At 36.9% G+C, this 14,665-nt stretch overlaps 1 protein-coding gene and 1 long non-coding RNA gene across 3 annotated transcripts in view; one reads left to right on the plus strand and one right to left on the minus strand.

Moving 5' to 3' along the window:
• Positions 1–14,665, plus strand: part of LOC105948047 — a 321,644-nt gene that overhangs the window by 97,833 nt on the left and 209,146 nt on the right. The window lies entirely within an intron of this gene.
• Positions 1–14,665, minus strand: part of prr16 (proline rich 16) — a 173,923-nt gene that overhangs the window by 31,037 nt on the left and 128,221 nt on the right. The gene's annotated exons all lie outside the window — the stretch shown is intronic.

Raw genomic sequence — 14,665 nt, forward strand, 5'->3', positions numbered from 1 at the left:
GGATAGTGGCTTAGTGGCTTTTGGAACATGCAGTCAAAATCGTAGTTGCATCTGGGCACAAATCTGGTTCATTTATTGATGCAACTGGCATCAATATAAAAAATCAGACATTTCAAATCAATATAAAAAATCAGACAACAAATTTCAAGAGGGGTATGGGATAGTGGCTTAGTGGCTTTTGGAACATGCAGTCAAAATCGTAGTTGCGTCTGGGCACAAATCTGGTTCATTTATTGATGCAACTGGCTGTGGGTTTTTATGTGAGGGTTTTTATGAGCTACTGCAAGGTCCAGGTGGTGGCAAATTTGGAGTTGCCCAGCATTACTAGATCCACAATGTTCATCAAAAGAAGTTGGATGGACATTTTACCAACTATGTGGAAGTGCAGGAGTATGTTTTGATGCAAGTACCTTAATGAATTGCGTTAACATGTTCACTCTGCCTCCATATTAAAGCACCCACACTATTGGAAATGGGAAAGGACTGAGGTCAGTTTGCAGAGTAGCAAACATAGAGTAGGTCTTGTAAAATAATCTTCATATTTGGTCAGTATTAGTCTTATGGCAAATTGGACTCCTATCAGGAAGCATATTTTTCTATGCTTTGTCTATTTTATGTCCTAGATTTCAGATCCCTGTCATTCTCTATTTTAAAACTAAGTTAGGTGTCAATATACAGGCTACACTATTGTGGGCAATATACCCAAAATATTTGGAAAGAAGATAAGCAATTGGCAAGCCTAATCTCTGCCACCCCACCTTTAGACACTATGATCACAAAACTTGACTCTGCCTATGCCATGGACTGGCTAGGGGCTAATCTTAATAGAGTTATGTAAAGAAGTAAGTTTTTATTACTACCTGGGTAAATACATTCACCTGCTATCTTTCCAACATCTACAGTACAAGAAATGTTCTATGTATTTAGATTCACTACTTGGTACATGGCTGAGGAGCTAGCCGGACATAACCCTTCAATCAGAGCACCTTGATTCAACACAATTGATGTTTCCAGCAGAAGGGAAGGAGTGGTAGAGGAAAGTCTTTAATCTAATGTGCCTATAACAAAAAACACTTTGTCTGACGTCTCCATATGTTTATAACTTGTTTTCTTTTCATTACTGGGGAAGGTCATACTTAGGGGCTGATTTACTAACCCACGAATCCGACCCGAATTGGAAAAGTTCCGACTTGAAAACGAATATTTTGCGACTTTTTCGTATGTTTTGCGATTTTTTCGGATTCTGTACGAATTTTTCGGATCCAATACGATTTTTGCGTAAAAACGCGAGTTTTTCGTATCCATTACGAAAGTTGCGTAAAAAGTTGCGCATTTTGCGTAGCGTTAAAACTTACGCGAAAAGTTGCGCATTTTTCGCGTAAGTTTTAACGCTACGCAAGATGCGCAACTTTTTACGCAACTTTCGTAATGGATAGGAAAACTCGCGTTTTTACGCAAAAATCGTATTGGATCCGAAAAATTCGTAAAGAATCCGAAAAAATCGCAAAACATACGAAAAAAACGCAATCGGACTCCATTCGACCCGTTCGTGGGTAAGTAAATCAGCCCCTAAGTGTGTAGACCAACCCCACGTTCACTGAAAAATTGTGGTTTGTTTTTTTTTGTTATAACATGTCTCGTTACACACATGTATGCTGTGGTTCTAATAAAAACATATCTTTATTATCTGCTGCGCATAAAATGTCAGTGATACCAGGAAGAATGTTTTTCTCCAAAAGGCAATTGCGTACGTTAATTAAATACACATAAAATGAATTTTGCAAGGCTTATACACACACACATCTCATACAGCTTCAGCCAGTCAAAACCTAATTATACTCTAAATGCTCAGGGACTTTTGATCTTCATTAAGAGTAGTACGATTAAAATAAAGGGCTCTGAGAAATAGGCACTTCATGAACATTACACATAAAAGCTGAAAATATGAACAATTAATACTTCACTTTCGTGGGTTTCATTTTTACTTGCTGCAAAGAAAGTTCTTTATCTAAATGTTCTTTTTGAGATAATTAATCTAACTTTGGGTAAACTGTCTTGCAGAAAGAGCTAATTATTTAGACTCCAGCATACCTTTAAATTAGACAATGAGGAGTCACCTAAATTGGGCTTAAGCACTGCTACATATATCTGTGTCACTTGATACGGGGATGAGTTTTTCTGCACTTTACTTTCCTGGGTTAACAAAAAAGCAATATGTATTCACCCACAGCAATAAGATATGAGGACAGAAAAAAACATCTGCTTTATAACTACTGTAGTCATTATGTTTAAAAATGAAGAACTAAGGGGTCATTGTGCAAAATAACTACCAATCATTAAAGGAACTTGTGCCAAACGCTGCTCCTTGCACTTCTGTATAGTTGAGCTTGGTTCGTCCTACCCCCGTTCTGAAATGTGTGCATTACACCTATTAACACAGGGGATCCCTGGAGCTACTACCACCTCCAAAGGTGGTAGTAGCTCCAGGGTTCCAACAGTGACCTATGTAAATTGCTGCAGCACACTTGCGCCTGGCGGGCAATAAAAGTGATGGCATTTGGAAAATTTTCAGTGCAACTGTGTTTTATTCACTTTGAATTGTGTCAGGGGCATGCCCCCTCACAAATGCAATTTTGTTTTAATTATGGCAAAACACTGCATTGTGGAAAAAAACATTGTTGTATTCCATTTAAACAACCCCTCTAGTTTTCCAAGGCTTGCCATAGTCACTTAAAATTGCAACCCCATAATAACTGCTGGCAAAATTTATTAAGAATAAACACACCACATTGTATCCTGTTATAAGAGCCATTCCAAAGACCATATATATATTTAGGCCTAGCTTTAAGAAATAAACAACATCAAGGATAAAAATAGTTTAAAGTATTTAAAAAAAAATAACCATCCAATCAAAATGTGCCTTTTATATATATTTACATATATTTTCACAGATGTTCTGTATTCAATTACTGTATTCGTAGAAATAAATAGTATTGTAATTATGATACATTAAATAAAGAAGCAGATCCTACTAAATCTTGACCTCATACTTTTTTTTTTTTTTTGTGAAGTAAAGCTCTTGCCATGTATGCCAGATGCATAGGTGGGGCCTGCCCTATTTGTATATAGCACATAGAACCCACAGCAGTGGCTGTCACGGACCTGGGTGCTATGGGGGCTTACTTACTAGCCTGTGCAGAACTTGGACTCTCTTATTTCTCTTTTATTGCATCTAAAACCTGGCGAGTTCATTTAGAAGTCAATGAGAGTTTTATTCAGTCATTTGAAAATGGTTCAATGAAAATGTGAATTTACTGCATTATGGTTGTTTTTTTCATGTTTTTATGCAGTCAAGTTTTCAGCACTCAAGTTTTTTAATAAATAAGTGGATATTAAAGATTTTCAGTTTTCGAGAGAAAAAAAAAAAAGCTTTGAAATTTATTTTTTGATAAATCTACCTTTCATTGACTAAATGCAAATGGCATTCACTTTACTTTTTATTTTTAACTGCACAGTGAGCTGAGGGCCAAGGGGAATTAGGCCAAATAACAAGATCTCGGACGGAAGCCCCAAGTGTCCAACTCTGTCAAAACTCTTTCTTGCAGAAATGTGCAGGTAGAACATAATACTGATGCCAGAGATTCTTTATTTCTTTGTGACTGTGGCCAATTTTCCTCTGAAATTGCTTGAATCATTTACAGTATTTGTCTCAACGAGTCCAGCAGAACATTTGCTCCAAGCATCCTAAGACCTTTGTAACATTACACATCAGCTTTCCACCTTAAGCTTCAGGGCTTGGCCTCCTGTTCTACTTTTCTTCATACTCTGAAGTATATTTCCTACTGATCTTTAATAAGCCCTTTAAAGTATGGGAAACTCTCTTCCCTTTCTATGCACTGTTGCACTTTACATTGACTAATGTCAAATCCAGTTTATGTGACAGCCTGGGATATGAATTCTTACATTATTAAGGGCTGAAATATAACCACAGAAGTTATCTGCATACAGTTCAGACAGTTTTTATTTTATACAATTTATGCCACGGTATTTCATAATACCACGGCAAATTATTAGTGCACTTATAATTTAATAGTGCGCAATTACTTAATCTGCACACCTAATAAATAAGAGGTATAGTTAAAATGTAATATTCTCTATAAAATATACAGGCAGAGTAAATCTGGGGATATTTCTTAAGAAATAATGAATTTATCTTCTGAAAATGACTTCATCATATTGACAAAGAAGAAACATTGGATTCTTCCTGCAGATTTGCAGGCCAATCAGCAAGTCTAATGTAATGGTAAGGGGAAACCAGTATGAATTCAGACATAAACGTGATGATCTTTAGGCTTATGTATAAAGGAAAACATCTTACTGTGTATATACACTACATGCTGAATGCTGAGCAGTAAGCTTTGCTTTAGTTTCATATACAACAATGTAGAAAACTAGAAAGTACAAAAGCACAATCCATATTTGTAATGATTTAATCACCAGCCTGCTGTATCAGTAGAAAACTGATGGATATTGTTATTCTCTATATAGTGCTGACATGGTACACAGCTCTGTACAGTAAGGGGCTGATTTTCTAAAATTAGTTTTTTTCTGGATTTCAAAATCATATAAACTCGACATTGTATACATTTGAATTAAACTCGATTGTTGTTGTATTTATAAAATGTCACGATAATGCTGTTTATGGTCATACAAAAATGTTTTCGAAAATCACACATTTTTCGAGCTGAAAGTATTGTTAAAAGTCGAAAAATTCTAATTTAAACGGATTTAAATGAATCCTCTTTATTTTTTCCAAACAGGAATTGCTCCAGCAGCTATTTTAGGAGCATTGGGGCTCATTCTTGGAAAACAATAACATGTCGAACAATAACAAGTGAAATAGAAAACAATGATAGAATTAACTTCCCCTTGAAACTGGGTGAAACAGAAAACAATGATTGGGTTAACTTCCCCTTGACAATGTGTAAAGGACAGGCTGTCACTGACTATTCTATTCCTCTACTATTCTAAGCCGCCATAGGACTTAATGGTACTCGATAGATCAAACCTGCCGAATTTTTTTTTTGCCAAAAATTTTTTAATAAACCTTAATAAAATATGGGAGTTATTTTCAAAAAAAGTTTATTTTTAGGTAAAATTTCTGAAAAATTTTGTTCTGGCAAAAACCCAAACAGAAAACACAGATATTTCCTAATTACAAAAACAGGCCAAAAGTTTTTTTTAGCACAAGCCCTATACATTTAGCACATGGTGAAAAGGAATTTATTCTTTCTTTGGAAAGAAACCATAGTACCAATGCATAAACCAGCAGAACAAACAAACTTCCTACACGCTAGAAAAGATTTCAGAACCCCACCACTTTAATGCAGCAGTGGTAACCACTAAGCGCCATGTTACTAGCCAGACTGCCTTTTTAGCACAAGCAGGGCTGTATTTTTGTCCAATGTTGCTCTAGGCACTGGATCTGACCGGACTGCCCCCTTTGGCTTCCTATGTTTATGTACTGAGTGCAAGCCATTGCCACAGAAAGCTCATGCCTCCCAACTGTCCCGATTTTTGCGGGACAGTCCCTCTTTTAACAGCTCAACCCACATTCCAGGATTCTTACTGTAAAGTTACTCATTTCCCTTTGATCTCCTGCACTGAACGCTAAAAAAGATACAAATTTAATTAAAAAGTAGCTTTTGGCAGAAAGCCCAGAAATCCTATTAAGTTTCACCTGCACTTAGATACATTGTTTCTCAGACTTAATTAAATAAGTGGGCTTTTGGCAGAGAGCCCATAAAGTTAATCAAGCTTCACCTGCACTCCACTGAGATACAATTGTAACTAATAAGCTAAACAGGTCTCTTGGGGTCACTGAGACTTGCAGCTTAAAGGGCAATTTCACCTGCATTAACAAAACTGTAATAACACATAAAACAACCCCCCAAACCTCCAGAAATGTGTTCAAACTTTAAATAACCTGACAAATTTAGTAAAATGGGAGTGGTATTTAGGGGGTGTGGTCGCAAAAATGGGCATGGTCAAAAAATTGACAGCGGCATTACTTTTTGTCCCTCTATACATTTTTCAAATGTTGGGAGGTATGAGAGAGCTATGCCCCCACCGCTGCCTCACCTTTACTTCTACACATGAATTTAGCTGAAATGTCCGGCGGAGGAGGGGGACACCATTTTTTTTTTTCATCAACCAAGCCAATCAGATTTCACCTACTGAATTTTATTGGTTTGATGCCAGGATTCCCAAGCTTTGCACAGTCAGTCAATGGGTGACTATATATTCAAGTTTTAAAAGAAGTGGGCAAAGCCACCAACAGCCAATCAGATTTTACCTATTGACTTTCAAAGGGGAAATCCAACCTGCTGCCATTCTCACAGTATTAACACCAGGGTCCCCAAACTTTTCACAGTTGGTCACTACGGGACTGTAGTTTTAATCTTTAAAAATGGGCGAAGTCACCAACAGCCAATCAGATTCTCTTATTAGATGTTAGTTTAGGTCAGTCATTAAAAGAGCAGGTAATGCCCCGCACATTTTTTTTAACAGTTTGGAAACTTAAAGGTTTCTGAAGTATGAACTACATCACTAAACTATCACAGCAATATTGAATCTATCAAATAATTCATTAGCTATTAGACATATAACAACAGCTTGTATCAGTATTAAACAACTTTCTTACTTCTCCTGATATATTTTCTTACTTCCTACTATAAGATATATCCAAGTAGCTATGGTAGAGGGGGCAAAGGCTAGCCCTACCATGCCCATGCTCACCAAGGGCAATTGCACCTAATTGCTTCCTTCAGTCCTTTCCAGTGGTCACTTTCCATAAAGGTCCTTGCATAACCCAAGGCTTCTATTTGTCTCATGTTCCTTCTGGAATCTCTCTTTGCTTACAACCAGGACCCAGGATCCAATAATACCTGACTCCCTAACTCCTAATTTGGGCAAGGGTTATCTCCTTGGAAGATTTTAGAGTATATCAATCTATTATATCAATATATAATACATAGATATATAATAAATAATATATACCAAGATTTATTTTTAATTGAAATTCAATTTAACAACTGTTTAAGAAAACATAGACCAATTGCAAAGTTGCTAGAAATATTCTATAGCATATTAACCATTAAGCTAAAGGTGAAGCCCCTCTTTTAAGATTTGTAAACTTTTAAAATAAGTTATTGTAAAACTGATCATAAACATTAGGGCTTAGACCAGGTTTGCAATTTACATTCATTATTTATTTATTTTTTTAAAGATTCCGGGGCATTTAGAAAAAGATGTACTGTTAATATAATAGATTTTATTACAACAGCCACACCTGCTGGTCAGTTTCTGATCATAATTCCAGTCAAGGAACTTGTCAGAAATAAGGAAACGCCAACTGTTCTGATGTTCCACCACCTGAGGAACCTCACATAACTTTTCTCACATCTTTCTTTAACAGAGTAACATCAGAACAGTCCTGACCAGCAGGTGGCGCTGCTGTTACAAAATTCATTATATTAACGGTAAATGTTTTCCTTAATATTTTGAATCTTAAAAAAAATAATGAATGTAAATTGCAAACGCACTTCTAATAACACTCTGAATAATTTACATGAACTTATTTTAAAGGTTTAATTATCCCTTAATCCTCCATTGGATGCCCAGAATTAAATCAGGCCCTCCAGCCCATCTTGCACACGGACATATAATAATAATCATTTTCATCATTTCTCTCCCTCACATAATCTTGGATGTTGCTGTTTAAAACAAATTTAACATTATAAAAACCTTTTATCAAAACAAAAACATGTGTGTTCTCAAAGCAATAAGAAACCTATTTGTGGGATTGCTCAAAAGAAAAACAGGCCAGTGCAATTCCATGCCTGCCAATTGTGGTGCATGCAATTAATCAGGTCTCCTGATGGCACTGTGTTTTTCTTTGATGGCCCAATCAGCAAAATTGCACCAAAAATAGGGGCGGGGGGAAACACAGTGACTGAGGATCATATATATATAAAAATAAAATATTCAGTGTTTCTGCTGCAAATACGGCTGATTTTTATAACAATAATGCCAATCTTTAGGACTAAATAATCCAAATAAACTCAGAGAAAAGCGGCACTAAAGCATTCAGTATAATTATAGCATGTCCTGAAAAGTAATCGTCTTGTGTGCTGTTGCATAATGTGATTTACTTCATAAAATTCAATGCAGCTTTCCCACTGCAGCATATTATTTTCAGATTAAATAAAGTAGAACGAGTTCGTTGTGTTGTAATTACAAAAGACGCCCCTCTGCATGCTGATGCATGCTTGTGTGGGAAGTGTTACTGCCTAGCAATGACTCTCCTGCATTGCCTGCTCCCTTCATTCTCCTTCGAGTGCTACTGCTGTATATGTTTTATTGAAATGAGCTTCCCAGTAGATTATAGAGATATGCTGGAAATAGACTGGTTACTTAACACAGCAGGACTTTCTGCAGAAATCTCGTTAACGCATTATACAGTGCAGATGTTATTTCCATTTATTGCGCTATTTCTGGGCTATGAATCTTGCAACGCACAAGAGAACACAATGAAGTGATTTTGGAAATTAAATATTGATTTGATGCTAATCCAGAATTGGTATAGAAAAGTTATACTATATTTACAAGTACATTTTGTCTTTCATTTAATTACATATCAGTACATTGTGCACCCCATCCATGTTAGCACAGTGGAAAGAAAGAACGTGACTACACTGGTCCATTCATAATCAGGCATACTGCTATATCAGTTTCTAGCCCTTTCCTATGTTGACAGAATGCTTCCCATTATACTATAGTATTTATGTAGTTCTGAAGCGATTTGATTTTTTGCATTTTACACAACCCTTTTATGAGGCTTGGCACTTAAATCACACCCTCACTTAGGCTGCTATTTCTTGCTTATCCTTCCACTAAATTGCCCACATCCCAATTCATATTCAAAGTATTGCTTTGATACCCAGATAGACATACTGCTGACATAAGCACTTTGCAGACAGATTGGAGATGACAATTGTAATGAACTAAAATCAGCAAAAAAAAAAAAAATATATAGCATTGCCTTTTATAGGGCAGTAGTTTATTATGCCCCTACAAGGTGCAAAAGCAGCTATATGTCGCTGCTACTTATCTCCTGTTGTACATAAACCAAACATACAGTATTTGAACTTATTAGCTATAGTAGGGAATTAGGGGTTAATAGTACATTAATCATACGACTCTAGAGATTACAAACATTAACATTAAATGTTGGTGATCATCACTATTGACAGATTTGAATGGTCTAAAAGTGATCCAAGCTTTGCGTACCTACCATGAGAACTATCTATAACGCATGAAATAAGTGATTCAGACACTATACAAAGAATTGTTGTCCACCAGATTTTTTTAACAGAATCAAATTTAGCATGTGGGCTTTACAAAAAAATTACACATATGAAATATGCCCACATGTATCAGTTCATGCCATCTCAAATGACATTTCCTCAATTGGAACACTAGCCACTGAGTTCCAAACTGTCTCTGGAAGAAATGCTAGCATAAGAACATAAGAACTATACATATGGAGTGTTGGGTGTTTTATGGGGGATTACTATTGGACCACTATTTCACCATCTGGCAGTCTTACAGAAAAGTTTCGGTTTGGCAGTGCCCAGCACATTCAATGGTTCATTTGGAAGCAAACCTTGAGGCTGCAGCATACAATGATCTGACAGTTTTGAGCTTCTTACTGTGTGGGAAAAGTTTGGAGAAAACTTTTTCAAAACAACATTTCTGTCTATGCACAAAGTAGTCTGTAGAGAATGTGTTTATTGAGATGGGAGAGAAAGAGCTTTGCCTGCACAGTGCCCTTACCATATCCCAACTAAATACATATAGGATGAATTGTAATGCCAACTTTGAGCCAGGCCTAATCCACAACCTCACTGTCCAAAAGGCTGAATGAAAGCCAAAGCCAAGTAGACAACCTTCATGGAAGAATAGAGATTGTTATAGAATCAAAAGGGAGGAGCAATTAATATCAATGCTCTTTGGGAATGAGATGTTGGATTGGCAAGGATTCACATACCTTGCCCATACAGTATATATTACTGGTTAGTATGGCTCAGGTACAAAGTTTGGTGTCCCTTTGATGTCCCTTTTTTAGCAAATTTCTCTTATATGTAAAGTCTAAAAGAAGACAGCTGTGTTGAGCCACTGAAACACTTCTCTTAAGGGGTGGAGATCTTTGAACATATATTTTTATTAAGTAGTTCATGTCTAGGTTCAAGTTATTATCTAGTTCAGTATATAAAGCTGTATATAAATTATATTGGGGGTAATTAACTTACTTGCCTCTGAGTCTGATCAATAAACAATTACATCACTTGTGAAGTCTTTTACTAAGAGAGGCAGTTATGATTTCTAATTAATTGATTAATAAATATTGGTGGTAAGCAGAGAAATGCTAAAGCTCAGCATAGCTCCCAAATGATGCAGCTGCAGTTCAGTTGCCCTTTGCGGCTGGTCTGTAACTCATTCACATTAGTTAATATAGCATAGGCAGGTTTAAAATCAAATGGGAAAATGTAATTAAAGTGCGTAACGGGAAAAAATTATGTTTTTCAACATAATATTCTTCATTAGACAGTTAATACATGGTGAATTTCATTTCTAGGACATGCATAAATGTGCTGCATATTTTTGGCACAAAAATAACTTTTTCAGTTATAAGTTTTATTACCCACATCGTCTAATGGAGGAAACTATAAAATGTGCAATCGTTTCCGTTGGTAGAGAGGTCACTAAATACTTTCAAGGGTCACAAAATGTATATTTCATTGGCACAAAGGAAAGAATGGTCTATGAAAAGAAAATTATTTGTGTTGCACATATTTACAACAGTTTTTATTACATTCCCCGTAAGTGTTTTGCTATGAAATCTGCTTAGATATTTAATTATCAACAAGATACGGTGAGTACAATTGAATTACCTTTTTGATGAAACTTCAGTAAGGAATTAATTGATTTTAAAAATCCTGGCATTTAAATTTATGACACTTACACACACACATATATATATATATAAAAGAAAGGACAGAACATAATTGGGCACTACAAACAGCAGACACTAAGGAAAGCGATGGTTTTGGCAGGTATTATCGTATGCTTTACCAGCAGAGAAGTAAAATCAAGAGAAATTTGCTACAATGGAAGCAAGCTGTGTCAGAAAAGGATCACCCCTATGATTCAGCCACTAGTCAGTCCTATAGTTCTTCTGAATACAAACTATAAGTGATTGATGCTTCCAAATAGATTGTTTCCATGGTTATTGTAATTGCCTACCACTGTTTCTGTGTGCTGGAATAGAATGGCTAGAATGCTATAAAAAAGTATGAATTATGAAGAAAAAAAGGTGCTTCAGAAAATAGTTGTTTTTACTTGTAAGGCTGCATGAACATCATAAAAACTGCTGTTATGAATATAGGTGAGGTGAATATACTGTACATCCCTTGTATAACCCACCTACATCTGCCTTCTTGGGTTTCTTGGTACATTGTACTTATAAAACAATAAGAATACAGTAAGCAGCAATATTCCTGTCTACCAGCTTATTCTGCATATCTAACACCAGGGCCAATTAGTACATTGGCTTCAATTAGGACTGCAGTGCAGCATGCATGGTGCAATTTTTGGATACACTTAGGTATATTTATCAACGCTGGGCAAATTTGCCTGTGGGCAGTAAGCCATTGCAACCAATCAAATTGTTGCAGTCATAGTTCTACCTGCAGCTGGCTGAAAAAAGCCAATCACTGAGTTGTTGCTACCCAGTGTTGATAAACGAGCCCCAGTATTTTTTTTTTCTACAGTGCAGTATTTTCCGACACAATTTCTTCATAATTGCAGCAACAGTAATTTTGCCCAATGTGTCAAACTTTAGAGTGGGGAATGCATATGTTGTGTTGTTGAAAACATGCTTACTTTTAGGGTTGCCAGCCTTCAGCAGCTTGGCGTTTGGCCGATTGCTGTGTCAATCAGGAGGGGTCCGGATTTCCTTATTTGGGAAACCGGGCAGCCCCTCCAAAATCCAGGCTGACCGGGTCAAAACTGGGCAGAAGGCAACCCTATCAGTAGTTTTTGTCCATTTTAGCTTGCCACACTTGCACTTGTGGAGACAAATGAGGCTTCAAGTCTAACCAATAAGGCGTGATTCTTTTAAATAAATATAATTTGCCTCCATCACCTTGTTACTGCTAGATGGGTGTATAGGTAAATGTATAATACATATTTTATTCCTGAATCTTTTGAAGTTATAAGTTGTCTCTTGTCACTAATGGGTTTGAATGTAGATGGCCTGATTGCCTACAGCTTCTAGTTTATACCTAGGGACAATGTATTACAGTATAGCCTTGCATACCAGATAAGTACATTTGTAGAAGTCTTAACAAATCAAGATCAGTGCAAAAAGATGAGCAAATTGGGACAATAAATTAAAAAAAATGGATTTCTGAGCAGAGAAGGAATGTACAACAGGCTGCTGAGTTTCTTATACTGTATGTTTGAGTTGGAAAGCAAAGTTACTGCTATTGAAACTGCAAGTGTTTTATTTGCAGGAAGATCAAACATCCATATGTGAAGGGTGAAATCATGAAGGTTTTACCAAACGTAACAGAGAAACACCTCCATTATCAACCCTCAGCAAAACCTAAGGATATTTTTTCAGAGGATGTATTTTTAAAGCAGAATAATTCTCCAAAAGCAAAAACACATTTTAAGCTGGGTATAATGAGCTGTACATGTGAACTTCTGAACAACTGGAAAAAGTAAAGTGTCATTCCACACGTTTCATATATCCAGTCAGTTTTGGGTTTGGAGAAAGCTAAAGGGATGTTCCTGATGTATAGCGATGGCACTGATTAATGAATTGATAGCAGGCCAAACCTCTATGCGGTTGTAGCAACCCAAACCTGCCCCTTTAATAATGACCTTATGCCTTTAAACATGGTTGTTGGCCTACAAAAAACTACAGATGGAGAAGAGGAACTTAGTTAAGAGACCAAAATACAATAAAGGGGGGAGGGACCAGCAGACCTGGATTTGTGGCCTAAGGCAGCATAAATTTAGGGGAGGCATGCTGCCCAGCTGCACATAAAATTTGCTTGCATACAGAACACTGGGGACGGGACGAGCAGAAAACTTCAGGGCGTCCTGTGCTCAGTACTTAGTATGTGAGCTACAGGGATAAGCATGTGCTTGATCCTGAGGGTGAGGGGGGCTGAGAATTGGGGCGGCCTCTGGGTGACCTAAACAGAAATTTAGCACTGGGGACCATTCTATTATGAAAAATAGGACCAGAATAGTGAAGTGCAGGCCAACCCAATACCCGCTGGATCTGTGGGTCGGGTGGGTTCAGGCTGACCTCGTTGCATCATTTGCAGGTCACAGGTGGGTTCAGGTTGAGCTCTTTGCCCGCACTCCCCACCTGGGACCTTACACGGCTTGTGTTTCTGGATTTATAGGTGCGGCCTCTTGCCCCTTTTGTGGTGTCATCGTCAGGTTGCGTGAGGGTCTATAAATAGAGCACTAATAGGCTCTGCTTTTGAAAACAAATGCACCTGCAAAGAATGAATAAATTGCTAGTAAAGGACATGACCATTGGATTTGTGAAGACACCAAATAGAAGTCAATGTAATCACTTTGTATTTGTATTACTCTGTATAGAGCAGTATAGGTAGATGCATGTAATGGGCTATGTTGTATCAAGGTCATAGATATAAATTTACACTAAATTCAAATTTATTTGAAAAAACTCCTTGCACATGCCTCCCAACTGTCCCGATTTTCTCAGCACAGTTTTAACAGCTCAACCAGCAGTCCCGGATTCTTACTGAAAAGTCCCTCATTTCCCTTTGATCTCCTGCACTGAACGCTAAAAAAGATACAAATTTAATTAAAAAGTAGCTTTTGGCTGAGAGCCCTTAACTTAATCTTAACAAGCTTCACCTGCACTTAGATACAATGTTTCTCACATTCAATTAAATAAGTGGGCTTTTGGCAGAGAGCCCCGAAAGTTAACAAGCTACACCTGCTTTACATTTTGTAAAATGGGAGTGGTATTTTGGGGGTGTGGTCACAAAATGGGCATGGTCAAAAAAGTTTGCCGCATTACGCACAGCATTTCTTTCAGTCCCTCTCTCCATTTTCCAAGTGTTGGGAGGTATGGTTGCATTCCTCAGTGTACTTTTCAAAATTTTTAAATGGCACGTAGGAAGACAACAGTTTTAGAGGGCGTTGTCTGTGTTTCTGTAATTGTTACACTCTTGTATTTTAATTGTTTTCCCCAAACTAGTTTAATTATCAAAGATACCAAATTATAGAAAAAAGTGCCACTAGGAAAAATCAGCTCTATGTATGATGAAGTTGCACGCACACAGCATACTTTCCAAAAATTCATATAAATTCATTTGAACTTGATAAACTTATGTATTATCTATCTATCTGTAACATATGCAGAATGCAATACAATTTAAATGCAAATTTCTGTACACATTAATACACATACATGCATTCAGGGTGTCTGATTCACACCGGATTGTGTCTTGCACTCAATATCTCCATCAAAAACTGACACACTGACAAT

The sequence above is a fragment of the Xenopus tropicalis genome, chromosome 1 (assembly GCF_000004195.4).
Source record: "Xenopus tropicalis strain Nigerian chromosome 1, UCB_Xtro_10.0, whole genome shotgun sequence".
Lineage (NCBI taxonomy): Eukaryota > Metazoa > Chordata > Amphibia > Anura > Pipidae > Xenopus > Xenopus tropicalis.